Raw genomic sequence first — 15363 nt, 5'->3', positions numbered from 1 at the left:
GTCCATTATATGGCACCAACATACCACCTATTCCAGATCTGCAGATTTATTTATGATATTTCAGTTCCAAATAATATTGACAAAACTCCGAAAAATTATTTTATAGGATTAAAACAATAAATAAAACAAGGAACCACTTAAAAAGACTGTAAATAGGTAAGCAGTGGACTGTAATTTCTTGTTACTGGTCATTTCATGCCATATCACCCATAATCTCTGGTCGACCATCTCCAATTTTCATTAAATTTTTTCCAGGTGTACATTTATATAAATGATGGATGCATGCAAAATTTCAGTATCAGGTTACAATTACCTTGAACTTTTGGCCATTTAAAGTGAGGAGGGTCACATTGTGTTTTCATTTACTTACAATATATGGTTTTCATATACTTGTAACTTTTTTTATGTTACAGATATTAGGCTGAAATTTACTACTGTACTTCATATTTGTGACCTGGGCAATCTGATATCTTAGATATTTGTGGACATGTTAACTCCTGAAATTAACCTTTTGTTCATTTTAAATTTATTTGAATACTATGCCTAAAGGGGATTGTAGAGAATTAATCTCCTGAATCAAGCTCACTGTTAAGCTGTACCTAGGGCATAAACTTCAGACAAGTCACCAATGCCAAGATTGTCCCCTCATAATGGGGGTGGTTTGACCATAAGATAAAAGTATACAACATCATCTCCTAGTCCTGATGTTGTTTCAGTTTGTAGGGGAGACTGTATCACCTTGTAAGAGTATTGTATAATCAATGCATCATCTTCTGGGAATATTGCATCAGCAGAATTTAATAATGCTGCCATTGACAAATTATACTACGTTAAGAGAACAAGCTCTCATTTATATAGAATGTACACTTGAAAACAAAATTTCATTAAAATCAGATATAACCACCTTGGAAGATTGTTATAAGTTGGGTTGTTTGGTATGGAATGACCCTACTGTGTACATGTTGCGTATGCTCAAAGAAAACGGTAACAGTATAAATTTAAAAATCTGTACTGTATAATGAATATGTTGTTTCCAGACAAGCTGCCTATATTTGTAAAAAATTGGCACTTGGATTCCAGATAATCTTGTGGGTTGGCATCTCTGGGTATCCTTTAAGGCAGGTTTTGCTGTATTGTTCCTTTCCCATATCTGTTCTCTGCATGGTTCCTTGCAGTAGAAAAGAAAAATAGAAAATGACCTTTCTCATCATAACAAGTTCAGAAAAGTCAGCTTGAGGAAGTAATTGAATGAAAAGAGACTTCATTGGGCTGTGTTTGGGTCTAATAAATAACAACTACAAATTTAAATAAAAAAAAATCAAAACCCTTGTTTTGGAAATCCTGAATTTCTGCCATATTCATTTAGTCTGTTTAAATTTTCATGTATATACATTTATCTACATAATATCATGTCCATTTACAAGCAAAGAAAAACTTTTAAGTTTTAAAATCCATTCTTTGCATTAGATATAGAAGCTCTAGGAAATGTATAATTGAGCACATGAAAGTGTTTAATGCAATCAATTACTAGTCTGCATGTGAATGAATCAATATTTTCTTATTAATATCATCATATTATGATAAGGTTTAAGCATTGCATTTTTAGCTCAACTATCCACAAATCCAAGTGAGCAGTATGGCCCTTTATCCAATGCCTGTCATTTGGCATCCATTATCAGTTCATGTTTTCAACTTCTCTAAATCCACCAGACATCTTTCATCCAAAATTTGGCACTGAATATCTTCATATGAAGTCTCTCAAGTTAGTACAAATGATTCCAACCCAGCAGATATGGCTGCCTTTTCTAAAATATAAAAACCTATAAACACTGTCCTAGCGAACTGCATAAATGGATTGTATCTCATTTGACAAATCAGCCTGATGTGAAAACCTTTTGTTTTCTAAAATTATTCTGATTTACCAGCTGATAAAGCATCTATTACTAAGAATAGAAAAACCTGAACATCATCCGTCAATAATTACTATTGTCAGCTGCTTATTAAACACCACAGGACTGATTTCAATCAAATTGGAAATCTGATATAAAGGTTTTCAAGTTTATAGAAATTATATCAATATGCCACCAAATATGGCCATAGTGTCTAAAATTAGAAAAACCAAATGACTTCTCAAAGAGCATTGAACAGATTTCTATCAGATTTGAACTTGGACTGAAGACCTTTTAAATTTGTACAACTGATGCCAAACTGATGTCAGAAATGACTATTGTTGCCAAAAAAGAAAAACTTTTAATGACCTCTTCTAAAAACTGCCTGATAGAATTTGACCAGATTTGACAGAAAGCATCCTGACATAAAGATCTGTAAACTTTGTTCAAATGATGCTGATCTGCCATCACATATGGCCAAGGTCAATAAAATTAGAAACCCTTAACTGCTCCAAAACCACTTAAGAGAATTTTACCATGCTTGACAAAAAGCATGAAAACCTTTCGTATTATACAAATGATGCCAGTACATCTTCAGATATAGTTACTGTTACTAAAAATAGAAAAAAAACTTTAAATGACCTATCTGAAAATGCCAAATAAAATTTGACCAAACTTGATAGATCATTCATGTTTGTACATAATGATGCTGATCCACCATCATATATAGCTACTGTTACTAAAAATAGAAAAATGTGCAAGAAATGTTTAAGCGGAATTCTACCAAAATTTGAAAGTATTCTGGTACCAAAGGCTTTCATTTATACAAATGATGTTGGTTCATCATAATATATGGCTACAGATGCTAAAAATTGAAAATTCCATTAAATAAGTTGTCAAAAACCACACAACAGAATTTGACCAAAGTTTACAGAAAGTTGCTCGAACACCTTTCATATTTATGCAAATGATGTCTTGCCATCAAATAAGGTAGTCTTTAATAATTAGGAAAACATCTAACCAGAAGTCATGCAGGTCAGTAATTTTGGACCCAAAATAAGATATGCTAATGTTGTCCATCAGTCTGTTCCTATTTCATTTCTGTCTGTCCATTGGTTTGTTCCCTATTTCATTTCTGTACAAAACTCCAGTTCTGTGCATCATCCATTGCTACACTTTTTTGTAAGTAGTTTGCTTTGGGGCAAGAAAAAACCCAAAAAATTTTGGGCACAAAAGGTCAAAGTCAGGGTCACAGGGACTGAGAAAAGAAACCATTTCCAATCACAGACTTGATTTGTACACCAGATACCTTCACCAAACTGCATTTGAAATATCTATTGACTTTGTGATCATGGTGACTCGAAGCTCTTATTTTTCCCTTTGATCAAATTTAATAAATGGCTCGCATTTTAGACAAGGATTACACCTCTTGATTGGAGTTTAAAGGTCAGAAGGATTCCAAAAAGGATAACAATTTCCACGCATTAACTCTATCTATTCCTATCGATTATGGGGTTTAATGTCAAGGTCACTGGCTGACAAAATCATAATATTGCTTCTGAGAAAAACAACTTTTAATGGCAGGCATGTAATGTACTCTTGTTAATTATTTTCCTACAGTTCATACAAAAGATGTTTTCTAAATAGTAATCTTTTGTTTTGTAAAATTTAAAAAAATGATGCACTTCTGTCATGTTTGTTATTTTAATGTTTTGGCAATACATCTTGGCTGCCTAGGCAATCACTTTGGTGTCCTGTAAATGTCCACATATCTGCCCCCACTCTCGATTAAGTTCTAGAAAGCAGTCATTGTGGTGTCCATATATCTGCCCCCACTCTAGATTAAACTACATGTAAAGGTTATAGCTAAAGAAAAGTGAGGCTGAACAATAAGGCCCCTTTTTGTCTTCTTGAAATGTATAATTCACATTAAACTTTACATTATAGTAAGGTTACATTTGTTGCAAAACTTTTTAGAAACTTGTTTTAATGTGTAATTCTCCATTTTTCTGTATGACAAACTTGCAGGTAATTGTTTATATGCAAATAAGTTATATGTTGGATGTAATGATTCTGTTGTGCTGGAATTATCAATGTGTACATGTATTTCATGTGTGAGAATACAGTTGTGATTTGATATCATAAATGTTCAAAAGAGAAATGAGAGAAAAAAAGAAATGATATTTGAAAAAAAAATGAAAATATGAATTGTTGCACCTGAAATGTGTTTGAAGGTGTTCAGATACTTTGTAAAAATATGATTGTCATTTGTGAAAAGATGTGGCAGAAAGCCACCAACAAAATAATAAAACAAAAAAAAAAAAAATATCTCGAAAAGGATGCTAATCAAAGTTGCCAAAAAAGTTTTTGTGTGTTCTGTACATTTATCTGTTTGTTCAGGGATCCCACAAGTCAGGAGACAGTCGGTGAATTTTCAATTTTCATGGTAATTTGGAACCTTCTGACAAGTCAAAAAACATTGACGTTATTTTTTCATTGATTGGGGAAATGCCAAGGAACTTGATGATCTCAGACCTGCCAACTCTTACGATGTTGCCATAAGTCTTACAAAAATTGCCCTTAAAATACTGACTTACGGCATACTAGCAAAAACTACGGGAAAATAATTGTTGCCACAAAATCCTGATAATTGGTTCATACGGATGAATCAGTTATCTGGATTTTGCAGCAACGATCATTTGGATCCAGGTTTCATCTTAGAATTAGTGAAATTAGTCAGGGAACCAGACTAACTTTGCAGCAGCACCTCCAACGCTTTAAACTGCACCTATTTGTTCATGTGAAGTGTCTGCATAATCAAACTGTTGATTACTGAAATTGTATAAATGGTGTCCAGAAAGCAATTCATGTTTAAGACGAAAGAGAAAATAAGCTTCTAGCAAAGTGTTAATAATAAACACAGAGGAATAAAAAGGAGTATTCAGATTCTTATGAATAAAAGCTGGAAAGGACACAATTACGTTTGTTGGACATCACATGCCAATTTGAATATGCTACATGGCAGGAGATATGATTGCCATTGTCTAGTTCTACAATGCAAGACACATCACCCGATATTTTTGTTCTGGGGGGTGATGGGTCTTAACTGCCTAAATAACGGTGCTGTGTAGCGTCTTTTGATGTCGACTAACAGTGTAATGAAAGTCAAATTTTTAGGAATATCACACACAACTGGCAACCAATAGCGACACCTTTCTACAAAGTAAAGTTATAATATTTTTGCCTGACTTTACTTACCTTGACGTCTTTTCGCTAGTAAATTCAAATTCTCACAAAAGAAATGGACCTGTTTTCAAGTTTCGTTGGCCTACATTTCACTTGGCTGTAAAGCGATGAAAGTCGATAATGCTGAGATCAGATTAAGTTGAAATATTCTTTAACGAAACGAATACAAATATATTATGCTGATTGGAACTGTAAGCAGTGTTTCGTTTCGTTCAAGAAACATATCCCCCACATGAACATACGTCCGCATACCTCGACTACCATCGCATTGCAACAAATTCAGATGTATGTCAGCGGAACATGAAAATGCATACATTTGCTAGTGTCATATTTTCATTCCACCAGGATAAAGACAGCACAATAAGTATATTAATTACATATAAATTAGTGAATTTTTTAAGTATATTAATTACATATAAATTAGTGAAAGAGTGTCGATATAGGTGGCCAGGTGTGTGAGATATTTCTGAAACTTCGACTACTCATTCCGATGTCAACTGACATCAGAACAGGCTATACAAGGCAGTTATTTGCATAGTAAGACATAGCACTTAAACAAAAACATGTGCTATATGTTACATTGTAGGACTAGCCGTCATGTGAAATGGAAAAGAATTTCCAAAAATTATGTAAAGTTGAGAGATGGCAAAAAGCCATTGAGTTGCATAGGGTTTGGAACTAGAGTCTGTGCAACTGTACAAGTGGTAAATAAAGTCTACGCGTACTTTATAAACTTTCAGTTGAACATAATGTTTATCATTGATGCGTCAAACTTTCAGTTACGTTTTCCAGCTTTACAATAGCAGTTATTGATATTTTGTTACACCTTAATGAAAACTGGTATATCTTACGGAAAAAAAATCAACTGCCTTACTGAGATGGACTCGTCAGGGTTGGCAGGTCTGTAACCTCAGTCGTCTAAATTTTCCTATGCATGAATTGATAAGGAAATGTATTTTGTCCACCTCAACTGATTTTAATTTCCATCGTTTACAGGAGTTGTGAACCTAATTACCAGTCCATCTGACTTAGTTTCAAAAGCACATTTTTACATGTTGGCATGCAGCTGTGTATGGTCAAGACCTTTATTAAATGGATTCCATCATGCAACAACATTACTTACAGGAGTTGTGGTCCTTGATTGACCATCCACCTGACACATAATGACCTTGCTTAGCTTTGTTGGATGTCAACAAGGTTTTGGCATGCAACTTTATATTGAAGAGACTTTGTTTAATTTCAAGTGTTCAGTATTATCTTATTGAAGAATTATGGCCTCTAATTGCCCATAATAATTTTGCTTTCCACAGCATAACTTCACTTAGTAATAATGAATTTCAATCAATATTGCCATGCACCTTTATATTGTTACAGTTGGATTTTCTGAATTTCACCTCAAGGCTGTGAAATCCTACTTGGATTTCTTTCTTTCAATTCAAAACAAAAATTTTGATTTTTAGGAAAAATCTTCATCTTTCTCAGTGTAATGCTTGATAAATCTTGATCAATCTATTCAACTGCAAGGAATGACTTAGAAACAAAGGAAAGCATTCCAAGCATAGTGCTTTATTGTTGCACCATCTCTAATGAATGTAAGAACTCTCTTTGTACATTTTATCCTGGAGAAGTTTGTTGATCTTGGGGTTAAAAGGTTAACTCATTCAGCCCCGAACTTGTCTGTACATGAGATCCAATTTCTGCATTCATTGGCTGATCCCACCTGTTGTCATGGTTTATTTACTGCATTCATTGGCCGATCACATCTCCAGTCATTGTGAATGTTTGTTAGATACACCATCTCTGACTGGTTACGAATAGGGTTTTTCAGAGAATCAGACCAATATTAAACCAGTCAGAAATGATTTTACTTTTGTTTGTGCAAATCTGATTTGTTCATAAGCCAAGGGTTGCTAATTGAGAGCAGTTTCACTACACATGTTCTGTTCATGAAAAATCGTAAATGATGGCGGACATAAGAGTGATTTTGACGATGATGAGAGCGAAAATGAGAAGTTTGATCTCGAAAAGGAAAGATGTTCAGCAGTTGGATATGTTGCGAGATTTAGATTCGGACATAGAAGTTTCTGAGATTGAATCATCATCAGAAGAGGATGCTGAAAGTGATGATGATAGGGCTGATAACATATTTCTAAAAATGTTGCACATAATTTTGTAAATAGTGTATAAACAAGTTGTGAAAGATTTGGACAATTAGGAAAAAAAAACATCACTGTGTAGACAAATTCATTGGAATAATTTGTTAAAATTTCGTGGATTTTTATTGGATATACAAAGAGAAATTAAGGTAAGAATGAATGCATGTGCATGTTTACAAAATTTTCCAAACAGGTAAACACTATCAGGGGCACAAGCAGCTAGACACAGCTTAGTGCTGCTGGAGCATAGCAGCAGACAGAAGAAATGTTTTTTGCACATTAACAGTTCTACTTCACAGGCATGGAGCAAACTTTGTGAATGAAATGACTTGAGGTAAGCAAGAAACCTGTCTATTTTGGGGTCAAAAGATCAAAGGTAATTGTTACTATTAGTAAAAGAAAAATTGCTTCTGTACCAATGTTACAATAAAAATACTAAAAGACTATTAAACATGGGGTGGGTGTATAATGTGCTGTTCACAGCACTTTGAGACCGGAATGTCCTGAGAGTGATAAAGCTATAGTTAACGTTTACACTATTTTAGCACTGTCTTTTCAGTCTGTTCCATATTGGTAATTGTTGTCTAGGATTTTGTAGAAATTCAGTGAAACATATATAAAATTGGTGAAATATAATCACATGAAGCTGACAGAAGAAGGTTTAAACAATATTCCTGAAGATTTCTTAGTTTAGTAAGTATATAAAAAGAACCAGTAAAAGAAAAAACACCCAGTAAATCACATACTGGACACAGAGACCGGACTTGTGCATACCTCCCAAAGAGTGAACCATGACCAGATTGCATACTATGCCAGCATCCACAAAGGAACAGTCTTGTCACATGTGTCCACTTCCACCCATGAGACATGAGCATTTTCATGTCAGTTACATGAAGAAACTTACAATGTTTGTCTTTGGCTTTATGAAGGAATTACTCTTTGTTGTAATGATTTTACCAGTGTTGCCTTTATTGTAACATTTTATATACATTTACAGAACTCTGATACCTGTACAGTTTTATATTTGATTTTGTTCTACTAATGTTTGCATTATTTGGAAGGGGTTGTCTGTTAACAATGCATTTTCCCAATTGAAATGGTATTTTTTCAACCAGCTTCACCATTGTAAGTGATACCCTCTTTATCACAAAACAACTGGATCACCACCATGATGGAGAGGAAGCTGTGGTTGTACTTTGCATCATTCTGGTATTTTCTGAATCTGGTCTTTGCCAGAGCTACAGTTACACGTGTTTAATTTCTGCTGTCTTACTATAGAATGGTTTTCTTCTTTTCTTTACTTCAAATTCAAGTTCAAAATTCGGTACCACTTGACTGAAAGTGACTAGATAGGTATTCTTGCAAGCCCAAGCCTCAACATCATGAAATTGCACTAAATCTTGAAAATATTCTTACCAGTTAAAAGGATGCAATGCAAGAGTAACATTTCTTACTCCAAACATTGAGTGACTTCAAAAACGAATTAGGGAGCCATTCATTTAGTATGTACGCAAAATTCCATCAAAGCTTGACTCCCCTCCCTGTACACATGCATATTTTTCTACCACCACCCCCACCCCGCATATGTACGCTTGATGCGCGCACACACACACCGAATTCTATATTTATTCCACACAGAAACCATAAAAAATTAGTAATATTAACATGTTTAATAAAAGTCTGTCACCAAAGTGTCTGCTAAAATTCAAACGTCGACTGATCCCACTTTAACAGGTTACATAATAGACAAATTATCGAGGTTTCACCCCCACCCACCCATTTCCTATGCAAATGTACATTATCAGTAGATCCCCCCCCCCCCATACGCAAGCGTATGCATTTGGGTTACCCCTCCCCATCCATGCATACCTACTAAATGGATGGCCCCTTACTAGAAAAAGTGTTTAAAAGAGCCTTCTGATTGATCAGAATATGAAATGAGTGAAAACATTTTCAGCATAAATGGTCATTTACATATCTTTCCTCAGTATAGCTAGAACTGTAATACCTTTTTCTTCACTACTGTTGCTTTTTAGGTTGGATATGATCTTGATGTCAGTGTTTATGATCATTTAGAGAATATTGGCTTAGTGGAGGTTAGAAATCCCTCCCAAGAAGGGAAAAAAAGAAGCCAAGAGAACCCAGCAAAAACCACCAGCTCTAGATGTCCCGTTACCAACCCCTTCATATGCACGAGTTGAAGATTGAGCTTTGAACCCCAGAAGTGCTAAGCCATTGTGTTACCACCATATTATCCAGGATCCATCTTAAGGGCTTATTAAGTATTACAATTTGGGGGGCCGCGAGTGGCCGAGTGGCCTAAAGCGCTCTTCGTTACGGATCACTGCCATCTCACCTCTGCCTGCGTCGGTTCGAGTCTAAGATTCAGCCAATGTGGGTATGTGAGAAAGCTTGCCAGTAGCTTCTCGTGGGTCGGTGGTTCTTTCCGGGGTTTTCCCGGGTTCTTCCTCCACCATTAATACTGGCCGCCATATATAGCCTATCTTGTGCTGAAAAATGGCGTTAAACCCCACAACAACAACAACAGTATTACAATTTATTTTTATGAACTGCTCTGCGTAACTCTTATATACTTTCAGAGCTACTTAGTTGAAGTAGAGTTACCCGAGGAGACTTTTGGGGAGTCAGATGACCCCTATTTAGTGGTGAGTATCTTCCTATAGATATAATGAAAGGGGAAATCTGAGTATATGTAGCAGGTGATGAAAACAATCGAAAAGAGGTAAATAACTTAATTAGACAATAAAAACAACGCTACTTGTATCTAACACAAAAATAGTTACATTCTTTTTAAGAAGATTAGCATACTGTGAAATATAATTTAGTGTGATAATTTTGACATAAGAATACAAGTCTACCTCTCAAAACCCAGCCATGCTAAAAGACAACAATTTGTCTTCGTTTACCTCTTATTATAAAAGGGCAGTAACTCTTGCCTATTATTTCCCATTGCCACCATTAGGTGTACTAGTTTTTTAGGACATCTTCCATACCACATAATACAGAACAAGCCTCCCATTAAATCAGTCTCTGTGTGAAATTCTAACCACCCATTCAAATTTTTTTGATTTATCTGGATTAATACTGACTCATAATTGGGTGCTGTGTTTGTGTTTTGGATTTTTAATATAGATTTAAACAATGTTTCAGTCATATTATCAAAATGTTTGCATTGTGGCAGTTTATAGTGATGTCTAGCACTGGGGCATTACGCCACAGACATTTAGCATCATGTCCCACCCATTCACATTATCTTGGCATTAGGCTGACCAGTCTTAACACTAACCTCTTAATGCCGTGCGCCAAGTGAGGCAGCTGTTAGTAACATGTTTGTAAGTTTTTGGTATGACTCGGCCAGGGTTCGAACCTGCATCTGTGGCAGATGATTTAACCAATTAGGTCACTGTAGCAGTCAAAATTAGGTGGTTTATGTAATTTTTTTAATTTGGTAGATATCTTGTGAAGTTTATCACTTTCTCAGACTTGGTCATTTTAGACCACATGCTATCACTGTTGCACGTTGACTTTCAATTAGTCACGTGCACAATCTTAAGTTCATGCACTATATTGATAACGGGTGTTTTTCAGCGAATTAATCACACACTGATGTGTTAATTTATTACTTCTATTTTATTGTTTCAGAAACATTTCTAAATGCAGTAAATGCAAGAAATACAAAACAAGGGAAGACACGAGTTCTATCTGACATGTGCCAAAATTACCTCTGCTTCCCCTTGCAATGTGTGATCCAAGGACACCTGGTCAGCTCTTTCTGCAAAAGGCAAAGAAAAGAGGGAAAAAGCACACAAGACCAGTTTGGGTGTACTAAGTATACATCCAAATACAGACTCAATTAGGAGCCCTGTGGAGAGTCCCCCACTCAAAAATACAAAATCTCCTTCCACCACTCTGTCATTGGCAGATGAAGGCAGATATGTTGCAGCCACAGTTGGATACTCCAGCCTTTCAGCAACATATGCATTGACTAGTACAGGAGACAGATGCAATTCCCAACTTCAGATCATATTTTACCATCTTTTGTTCCTGCAGATAATTTTGGATATAATGTAGGTTTGTGCCCCCATTTTTATGTAGTCCAGTAGGTGCAGGACCAGGCTTGGCCTGTAAGACCAGGTGAATATGGTTAGTTTTTTCAGCATGAACAACCTATTTAGAAAGACAGGAACTTTAGTGAAAGATCCTTCCATATATCCAAACTGATGGTTACAAATGGCGGCAAATCTCCATCCAGCCATGCTGCCACAGACAACCAGTCTGGCTTGAGCACTTATGACATCAAGGAAGACCATTCTCTGGCTAACCAACCATCTACCCAGGTGCAACAAAATCACATGGCATTGCTGGCTTTCCCTGTTTACCTGCAGGGTATTGACAGAGGTTTATTTAGGGATACTTGTATTGCATCATTGTTACCCCAGACCCAAAGAATGCAAAAGTTTCCTTTTCTGAAATCCATATACCAACCACATTCATGTCATACAGATACAAGACACATTCTACCGCCTATCATACTGAACTCCCAGCACTGGATAAGAATGTAAAGGTGGTTAACATGTCTGCCCCACCATACAAGGTGGAAAAGAATGTGTCTCACTCCACATCAATGCTGGTTTCTAACATTGCCACATCTTTGATGCTGGATCGGATCTCACTGGTGATTTTACAAATGGTATAAAAATCAGTCAACCAACATGCCTGGAGTCAACAGCCCAAATTGCTCAGTCATGAACAGAGCAGCTCACTATACAATGGCTAATGCCTGGTCTGCCTTTGCCACTTGTGACTTGATATGTTGTGATGCATGTTTATGTGCCACATCACTAAACCTGCATCTGGCTTTAATGAAGACTCCTTTTGGTTAATCATTGCTGTTTGAGGGTAAAATTGAAAAAGTTTAGAAGCAGGCAGCTCAGGAAATGCCCCACCAAATGGTTGCTCCACCTGTATCCTTGTTTGGGATACTGCAGACAAGCCAGAGAAAAGGAATTTCTTACTAAAGATCATTTTGATCTCAACCTTAAGCCAACAGACAAATCAGTTTAGGTGGGCAGGTAAGAAACTATGCTTCTCTACCCCTGAACCTTCTGTTACTCTACAGTGACTAAACAACTCCATTATCCATAGACAGCCTACCAGCGGGTATCAGACTCCTGCACTTCCAATCACATTGGATCAACCTATTTCTGCAAAATGTATGGGTGACCCGAGTTATTTCATTGGGGCTTCAGATTTTGTTTATCCAAACCCCTCCTCTTTCTTCCTTTTCCCTTCAGCAAATGTGCCATCAAATCAGAAGGAGGACCATACTCTTCAGCAAGAGATGCAGTCTCTTTTGACATATGGGCAGCGGATATTGTATGATAGCAACTATATCTAGTTTTTCATGGCTATACCTTATCAAAAAGGGCAGTGGCAAGTTGAGTCAGATCATAGACCCTAAAGAGTTGCCTAAATGAATTCATTCTTCTGCTGAAGTTAAGTTGGAGATGGCAAGGCCTATCTCAGTTGGAAGGGATGATGTCTCGACCTATTGTCATGTCCCAATTCTTTGGGTGTTGCAAAAGTTTCTTTGATTTTCTTACTACTGTATAGTTGACCAATTTTGAATCTTTCTCATCAGTCACAGAGTCTTCACCAAAATTATGATTTGTATTGTTACCCTGGCAACAGTGGCATATCTAGACAATCTCCTCTAAACACATACGGTAGGCACTACTCTCATCAAGGGCAGAAATGATCTACCCTTTTTGAAACCTCGACGTTTTTTTTAGTGAACTGGGGAAAAAAGACCTAAAACCCATTCAGTGTTTTGTCCACCTGAGTATGGAGTTTATAAGCAATTTCAATCTGTAAAGTTGGTGTCCTATTGAATTCATTGAATCCATTAACAACAGGACCTGGATTTCATTGACAGAATTCTTGCAGATTCTCGGGTTACTCAGTGCTGCAGTGGATTTGATCTTGATGGGCCACGTTTATATGTACTCATTACAGATGACTTTGCTGACAATGGTCCACTTGACCAGATCAATATCACAAACTATGTACGATCATGTTTATGTCAGTTGTGCAGTGATGGTTGGCTCACAACACAAATTCCTCTGGAGAAACTCCAAGCAAAAATGATGCTGCCAGGCTTCAGTAGAGTCAACAGCAATTGGGGGCCAGTGGAATGGCCCAGTAACATCAACATTCTAGAAATAAAAGCTGTTATAAATATAAACATCTTTCAGCTCTAGAAGACACTGCAATTAGTCTTAATTATGTTGTAAAACTAGGCATGACTTGCCTCCTCAAACACGTGGAGTACAAAACCTGATCTGTGCTTGCTGGTTTGGCAGATTTTTTATTGGTGTACACTAACTACAGATTGATGTGCAAATCAGACATATTCCCAGCACACTTTATGTTCTATCTAGACAGGGTCTTGTTATGCATGTGTACTAGTTCCTTCATCCATCAGTTTTTCATTGGAACTGTGCACTTGGGGAGTGTTCAAGGATAGACCTATTTGCTACTAAGTGGGACCACAAGCTGACCACCTTTGTCTCACCTATCCCTGATGTAGACACTTGTACTATGGATGTGCTGTCGATCTGTTCAATGGGATTATGGTCTATGCTTATCCCCACCCCAGGTCTTGGTACCAAAATTATTACAGAAAATAAGGGGTCAGAAGTGCAAGGTAAGTCTGATGGCCCCTCACAGATGGGGCAAAACCTTGGTCAACAGTTTACTCAAGCTACCAATAAACCTACCCAGAAAGATTACAAACAACCAATGTTGCAAGTGTTTCAATCCTTCCTGGAATGCTTTCTCTATCATGTTTGGCTCTTGTCAGGGCAGCCCTGTGAGAGAAAACTTTTGATCTTCGGAAAATCTCAATATGATAAAGGCCCTCCACTCTGAAAGCTTATGAGGCAAAGTGGTTTGTTTTAAAAAAAGAAAGCTCATATTTTAGTAAATTGTTTTTTCTAGAATACTCATTCACATTACTTGAAGACCCTCTCAACTACCCTGCCATGCGAACATCCTAGTTAGTAGCTGGCTCAGCTTAAAACTCTACACCTAGTGATGGCAAGAGGATATAGTGGCAAAAGTTAATGGCCTTTGTCTATACAACAAGAAGAGACACATTTCCTTATTTTAATAGTGCAGGATTCAGAATGTAGCAGACCTGTATTCCTAATGTCAATGTGACCAGGTAAGTAGTCTCGGAGAAAAGTAATTTACTATAAAATTTGCTTTCACTTGAGCAAGATATAAATATCAACCACCAGGCATGGAAAGTGTTAAACTGAGCAGTCTGTGTGAGGTAATTTTATTCTTTATGTAAATGTTCTAAAACAATTTGATGTTTTTTCAAGACCACTTCATGCCTGACATTTCAAGGCAAGGTATTGCTAGCCTGTTTGATTTACTTTGAAATGCAAAGTATAGGATAACTGTACATAGTTTTTAAACATACTAAATTGTGATAAATTTTAAATACAAACTTTGATATGTACATTTTAGAATTTTTATTCACCAGACAGAAGGCAAAGCACATGATGCATGTCAGTTAGTCTTTTACAAATTTATAGTTGATTTTGAACGTGTATTTTTAAGTCTTTAAATATTTTCCCTTTTTATTTTTTATATCTTTGTATAGAATCTGGGCATATTTCCCTTTTAACTTATTGTTTGGTACTTCATGTTTATGTTTTTATTTTTGCAGGGCTTTGTCTTACTGGACATTTTAGCTCTACTGGTCATGGTCCAACCGAGTTTATGGATATGGCCATTTGTTCATTAGGATATGTTGTCACAACTTATTTGGCAGATTACCATGAAACATAAAACACACATTCATGTGATGGTCTGGTTCAGAGGTGGGCAAACTTTCCAGTGCAAGTGCCTCATACACAAATTTACACCTTGTCGTGGGCCGCATAGTTCATTAAATAAAATAATTAATATTTGAAATAGCAAAAACAAAAGGTTTTTCTAAATAACATCTATTTAATTTTCAGTTGTTAATATTTGAAAAC

General features: G+C 36.2%; 1 protein-coding gene across 1 annotated transcript in view; it reads right to left on the bottom strand.

Annotated features, from left to right (window-relative positions):
* Positions 1-1049: 1049 nt before the first annotated feature.
* Positions 1050-15363, bottom strand: part of LOC149797839 (sodium/bile acid cotransporter 7-like) — a 48988-nt gene continuing 34674 nt past the window's right edge. The window contains exon 12 of the transcript XR_016421888.1: positions 1050-1168. The gene's annotated coding sequence lies outside the window, so the exon portion shown is untranslated. The remainder of the gene's footprint in view (positions 1169-15363) is intronic.

The sequence above is a fragment of the Sinohyriopsis cumingii genome, chromosome 6, assembly GCF_028554795.1.
Source record: "Sinohyriopsis cumingii isolate HCF-2022 chromosome 6, ASM2855479v2, whole genome shotgun sequence".
Taxonomy (NCBI): Eukaryota; Metazoa; Mollusca; class Bivalvia; order Unionida; family Unionidae; genus Sinohyriopsis; species Sinohyriopsis cumingii.
The sequence above is the reverse complement of the archived record's forward strand: the minus strand, read 5'-3'. Positions and strand labels throughout refer to the sequence as shown.